Below are 7,568 nucleotides of genomic sequence, written 5' to 3' on the forward strand. Positions count from 1 at the left end.
TCAAGCACCTGTGGAATCTGAGCAAAAAAGAAAGACAAGCTATGGATTGTATGGGTGCACACATACTACCTAAAAAATAATGCACCATGGACAGTTGAGGTGAAGCAAGTATCCTGGATTATAAGGAAGATACTACAAGCTGCCAAAAGCATCCCTCCAGCCGGGCTAAATATTGAAGGGGTCATGGCAGCAGACAAGTTTTCCATCAGAGAGATGTACCAACAATTGAGGGGACAATACCAAAAGGTAAACTTGAGAAGACTCACTTGCAATAACCAAGGTAGTCCGAAATGGGTCTTCATCCTGTGCTTAGCAATCCAAGGGAAGTTATACACGAGAGACAGACTGCACAAGTGGGGTATTCAAACAAGTTTGCTCTGTCCATTATGTGCAGAAGAGGAAGAAGACCACCAACACCTATTTTTCAAGTGCATTGTCTCAGCTCAGATCTGGAAACAAGTACTAACATGGCAAGGGATACACATAGACCCAACAGATTGGGCTGAGGAAGTGCAGAGGGCAATATTCTATGCAAAGGGAAGAAGTCCAAGGGCAGCCGTGTACAGGATGGCACTGGCAGCAGCTGTTTACCACATATGGTTGGAAAGGAACAACAGGATATTCCAACAACAGAGCAACACTACAACTGTGATTATGAGGAAAATCATCCGAGAAGTACATTGCAGAGGCAATCAATGGCCCGGGCTGATAGGCACACTGAACAACTTAAATTTCTACCCTTGAAAACTCTGTGATCATAGAAGTAGGAGTAATTTCGTACAGGACCTGAGGTTGGGGCAATTGTCCAACACAGTGTCCAAAATTATGTGTACATTGATATATCTGGTAAATGGAACTTCAGTTACCAAAAAAAAAAAAAGGACAGTTTAACAATCAAATATATAATTGAAAAAGGTTCACAAACATTATCAACATCAACTGTTTGAAATTCGCTACAACAATTAATATTATTGTCAAAAAAGATTGATATTATTCCAAGTTTCAAAGTAAAAGACTTATAACTAACTGTAATAGGAACCCAAATAGTTTCAGAAAACAATAAGGATAACTAATCAACGTTACTAAGGAAATTGACAAAATGAAAAGTTACACCAAAAAATTAAATTTAATAATACAAAAGGAAAATATTAAAATAAAAAAGGACTTGTTTGAAGACAATACAAGGGACTTCTTAAGAGGGTCTTTCCTCAGAGCTTGAGGACTCTTCACTATTTCATTTAGTATCACATTGACATTCACTGCATGTTACAAAAAAACAAAAGATTAAGATGAAGATGAATGCATGATTACAGAATTAGACAAAATTATATATAATCAATCCGACGGAACCTACAAATAGCACACATAATATATAGATTTCTTGCATTCTTGTCGTATGAATGAAAGAAAGAAAGTATATATAGATGGAACTTGGAATATGAGAAGATTGTCTTTTCAGTTTCTAAATTATTGTAAGCGCATATAAATAGATATTAATATATCTATTGAAGAATTATCACAGGGAAGAGGAAAAGTTGATGAATTGCTTTTAGAGAGTTTGTAGGCTATTAAATATAAGATAAATGAAAAATTAGATACATGGTCAGTTTCAACATCAATATTGTAACTCCCAATTGAAGAGCTACACAGGAATTTTAATCACTGATATTAAATTAAAAGCAAGTCAGTAAGTACGTCATCTATACATAATATATTATGAATGTGCTTTAATTTTAGGGATAAGACATCATTACCCCCCTCACCTAGTAGCGTTTTTGATACGACACACCTTACCTAATGTTTGGTCCTATCACCCCCCTAAACTATTTAAAACCGTAATATTTTACCCCCTAAACGCTGACGTGGCAAGGAGAGTGTGTTTCACTCTCTTTGAGAGAGTGAGAAACATAAAAAACGGGAAAACTTAATTTTTTTCTTAAAAATTTGTATTTTTTTAAAATATGAAAATAAATGTAGTTTTCCAAATTTAGTTTTAAAAACGGGTTTTCCACATTTTAAAAAAATAATTATTTTTTCCAAAATTTTATAAAAAATCAGTTTTTTTTCAAATTTTGACAAGAAAAACACTTTTTCCGGATTTTATTTGAAAAATAAAAGTGTCCTAAGAAAATGAAATCGTGAAAATCAAGATCTTTTAAGACATTTTAAAAATAATAATCAAGCTTTCCACAAATCCATTTTTCCATATTTTAAAAAAAATTCATGTTTTCAATTTTTTTTTTTTTTAAAAAAAAACATATGGGTTTTTTTTAAAAAAAAATCATTTTTTTTAAAAAGGGTTTTAAATTTATTTTTTTAAAGAAAATTCAGTTTTTTAATTCGCGTTTTCAGTTTTTTTTTTTTTTTTTTTTTAAAAACGGGTTTTAAAAATATTTTTTTTAAAAGAAAAACCAGTTTTTTAATTCGCATTTTCAGTTTTTTTTTAAAAGCATATGGGTTTTAAAAAAAATCAAATTTTTATTTAAAAAAAAAGGGTTTTAAATTTATTTTTTTAAAGAAAATTCAGTTTTTTAATTCGCGTTTTCAGTTTTTTTTTTTTTTTTTAAAACGGGTTTGAAAATAATTTTTTTAAAGAAAATTCAGTTTTTTAATTCGCGTTTTCATTTATTTTTTTAAAAAACGGGTTTTAAAAATAATTTTTTTAAAAGAAAAATCAGTTTTTTATTTTTTTTATTCTTGAAAATTGACAAGTAAGCTGAATTTTTTTTAAAAAAAAAGAAAATAAATAAATGCACATGTGGCAAGGAGAGTGTATGTCACTCTCCCATATGAGAGTGGGCATCAGTATTTAGGGGGTAAAAAATTACGGTTTTAAATAGTTTAGGAGGGTGAAAGGACCAAACATTAGGTAAGGTGTGTCGTAGCAAAAACGTTACTAGGTGAGGGGGGTAATGATGCCTTATCCCTTAATTTTATCTAGTAGTATTATTTATCATTATACAATATTTTCACTTTTTTTTATTTTTTGGTATAAGGCAAATCATTTTTTGATGGGCTTTTTCGTAATTCAACTTTATCTTAGAGTCTTCACACTTTTAGTATAATATGATATGATGGTAGCAGGTTGGTCATGAATATATTTTAATTAACATGTTATATAGTAAGTAATCTATCATTTTAGTATGATTTATGTTCTATGCACTGATGTTATAACATACTTTTATATAATCAAGTCAGTAAAATTAAGGTACTATTAAATATCCACGGAAAACATTAACCGATAACTTGATCAAAATGGTAACTAACATGTTATCACATGTTAAATTGTATTTGATAGTATAAAAAAAAAAAAAAATCTCAGCAGTCAATTTTTTTGATGGTTTGAAATAATTAACTCCGACATGAAATTTTGCATAACATAATACCGTACTTGGTTTGGCCGCATAAGAAAAATAATCTCCACATAATTAATGCAACGGTTCTTTATTATTAATTAGTACTACATAAAATCCCTATGTTGAGCAAAACGTTAAAAGCTGCTTAGATTTTTTTTTTTTTTTAAAAGACCACGCTAAAGTGCATGTAGTAGGGTTGGATCCCGCAACCTTAAGGGATTAAACCTAACACTTAACCAGTGCTCCATTCAATCTTGTTTAACCATGTGTCCCTTTAGTTAATATTAAATATATTTTAAGGATTATATACATAATATACCGAATTTAGTCGGATGACCATGGGTTTATGTGACCCATTGTTTATACATAATTTGCCCCTGCCTATGTCAACAATCTCCACATAAAAATTTCTAGATTATAATTTCGGAACAAATATACCATCGAACTATCGGAAATGGCTAATTTATGCCACTCGTCAATAGTTTGGCTCATTTATGCCATCGAACTATCGGAAATGGCTCATTTATGCCACTCATCAATAATTTGGCTCATTTATGCCATCGTCCGTTACCAAAATGGCTCATCCATGTCATTTTCTATTAACGCTGGTTTTACAATACCAGATATGACACGTGGCTTCCAACTAGATTATGGTTGTGGGTGGGTAGAGTGTGTGGGTCGGATTTTTTTATTAATTTGTGATTTAAAATTGAGTTGGTTTAGTTAAACGACGTAGACCTGTAATTGGAGGTCACGTGTCATATCTGGTATTATAAAACTGGCGTTAATGAAAAATGGCATGGATGAGTCAGTTTGGTAACGGACAATGGCATAAATGAGCCAAACTATTGATGAGTGACATAAATGAGCCATATCCGATAGTTCGATGATATAAATGAGCAAAACTATTGATGAGTGACATAAATGAGCCATTTCCGATAGTTCAATGATATTTTTGAACCTTTTCCGTTATAATTTTCGTATAACTAGTATGCGAACTAAACTGCTCCCAGGTGTATATAAATAACATAAATCCTTTTTCAGGCTACTAACTCTACTGTTTACGAGCGTGTGATTATTTATAGTTATCTTTCTGGTGGTTTGGTAGAATACAAATATTTTACACTCTTATTGTGCGGAGGTTAAACTCGTGGAAATAATGCAAAAGATGACAACGACTTGCCTTCTGAGAAAACTGTTGACTACTATACAGAATCGGAGTCCACAAATGGAACCATACATATATATACAAATATTTTGGTAGGCCAAAGGGTATTTGTCTATTCTGTTTGGTGACTAAGAATTAATTATTAGAAGTGATGTTTCATATGTCGCTTGAACTCTATAAAATTATTGCCGAATGTCACTATTAAAAATAGAGGTTTTTTCACCGTCATTCAGTGAAAAATTTATGATAGAAAACATGATTTTCCACTTCATTCCTACCGAACCAGCTCACTGGAAAATTGAATGGTGGGAAACAAGTTCTCATTGAAATGTTGAGAAACTTTTTAATTTTTTCCTTTGAAAATACTAATATTTAGGTTTTTTCCACTGACATTAAGTGGGAAATAGTCACTGAACATTTTCTATGGAAAATCAGTGGGAAGATAAAAATTTTTTAGTAGTGTGTGTGGGCGATCTCCAAAAACTATGTATTTTGGAACATCCGATACAAATACAACAATATTTTTAGAGAGTCCGAGTAACATAGATTTTTCTAACAGTGGCTCAAGGCTAATTCTCATGCTTAGTCCATGAATATCACCAGCTTTAAAGCCAAGAAAAGTTACAAATATTCAAAAAATAAAATCTAAAGTACAATTTCCTTTTTATACACGTATATTATTTACGATCGTATCATTATCAATCCTATCATAGTCTTGCAGTTATGTACTGTATTAGGACATCTGTAAATGAAAGGGAATGTGTGACTTTCCTTTTCTTATGAAGAAGATGGTGATTTACAAGATTTATATATATGACTAATATGTGGCAGAGGGACTTTAATTAGTGTACACCGACAGTATACATTTTTTCTTATATTATCAGGTTAAGATAACCCACAATATAATAGGTAATCTTAAAATAATTATCCTAATTTAGTAACCTAAAAATGCAGGAAACATCTTGTTATAACTGGCTAGCATATATATAATGATAAGGAGCAGAGCTATCTTATAAGTTACAGCTTCACGTGAATTCAATAGTTATTGTCCAAATTAAATTCTGTATATGTATAAGAAATTTACTAAATATTTAACTGTAAAATTAGTTATTATTAAATATTAACTTGAGGTCGTCGTACAAATCATAAACTTCAGGTCTAACATTCGCTTTTGATTGATAATGAAAAAACATTTTACACTATCAGTGTATATTAGATAAATTTGTGGCTGAGGTATATTGTTCACCGTGGATGCAAAAGCGCACAACTCATTATATTTGGGTTGAACTATATATAATTAGATTAGAAAAAAATTAAGTTTTAGAAAGTTATATTTTTCAGTAAGATTCCATAGATGCTCAAATTCTTTAGCTAATAAAAGAAAAAAGATTCTAATTTGCTGTTAATTTCTGATTTCATTATTTGTTAATAAGGCTTTAATTTATTCTTATACTTGACGAATAGAACTTGTCCAATTCCATTAAACATGCATTCCAGATAGACAAAAATTCGGCAGCATTCACTGTAGTTCTATCGTACTTTGATATTAAAATAAAATTTATGACATAGTTCAGTAAATAAAAATATAAAAATTTCAGTCGATGTCAAACAAATATTCGATATTTAATTACTGATTAAACAAATAATGCAATATTTAAGTATTAGTTCTTACTTGTAGTTTATGCTAATTAATTAAGTTTTCTACCTAACACAAAAAATAAGTACCATAGGCCAAAAAAGTCAGAGTTTGGGAATCAATACTGACTCTTTATATTATTATTGCATATATAGTCGTAGTCATAGTTGGATGATGAAGAACAATTGGATCCAGCTCTAACTTGTAACTATTAAATAATCATTTTCTCAAATTCCAGAAATCCTGTCTTTGTACCATTTTTCACTGAAATTTCAAGTTTTTACTTGATGCAGCTGTCACGGAATTTCTAATTCTACTAATGAGACATCCAGAAGAAATAGTCACCTATAGAATTTGAAACTCCATTACAGATATGCGCCTAATCTTAAAATAGCGACATTTTCATTTTTATGCTCTATCTTTGATAACTAAATGCACGCCTAATCTTAAAACAACGCGCACATGACATTTTTCAGTTCTTTCTTTGAAAAACAAACGTACACCCAGGGGCGGAGCCACATTGGCTCCGGGGGTTCATCCGAACCCCCTCGGTGAAAAATTACAGTGCATTTTCAAAGTTAAAATTATTTTATTATGTATATATAGTAGATGTTGACCCCCCTGACTTCTTCGTGTATTTACCTTTTAGAATTTTTGAACCCCTGAACGAAAATTCTGGCTCCGCCACTGCGTACACCTAATCTTGAAATAGCGCAGATTGAGCACTTTTTGGTTCCATCTTTGAAAAATAAACATTATCATGAAATTTCAAACTGCACAAATGAAATTCCATAACAACTTCGTAACAGTGACTATTTTCAAGTACTTTATAAAAGTGACATTTGTGAATGTAATCCCCCTAATCACATTAAGCCTTATACTCTCACTATTAGATCAAAGCTCTCGACCTCTTCAATAATAGTTATCAATATCAAATTGCTAGTAAAAGGCTATAGTGTAAAATAAATTATCTAAAATTTTAAAATATGTCATTCTTTTTTAAAACGAATTAAAAAGAAAAGCATGTTAATTTGTATAATTAGATTTAGGTGAGGCTGGATAAGGATATTCAATCTTCTAAACGTGGAAACATTGCCTGCTAAATTTTTGTGACGACATTAATTGCTTTTATCTAATGAAGAAAAATTTGATAGTGACAAAGGATTTGGACATGTAAGTGTAATCACCAAAAGGGGAAAATAACACATTGGACTATTCAACGTTGGCGTGCATTTGCTGCAACTTGCAAGTGCCACCTTAGAAAGTTCCATCCACTTCATTTTGATAGTGAATTTATGTTTTCCCAATATATATATATATATATATATATATATATATATATATATATATATAATTAATAATAAGTTTAACTAATATATATTGATATTGTAAATAGAGACGGAGCCAA

This window comes from Lycium barbarum, chromosome 9, assembly GCF_019175385.1.
Source record: "Lycium barbarum isolate Lr01 chromosome 9, ASM1917538v2, whole genome shotgun sequence".
Taxonomy (NCBI): domain Eukaryota; kingdom Viridiplantae; phylum Streptophyta; class Magnoliopsida; order Solanales; family Solanaceae; genus Lycium; species Lycium barbarum.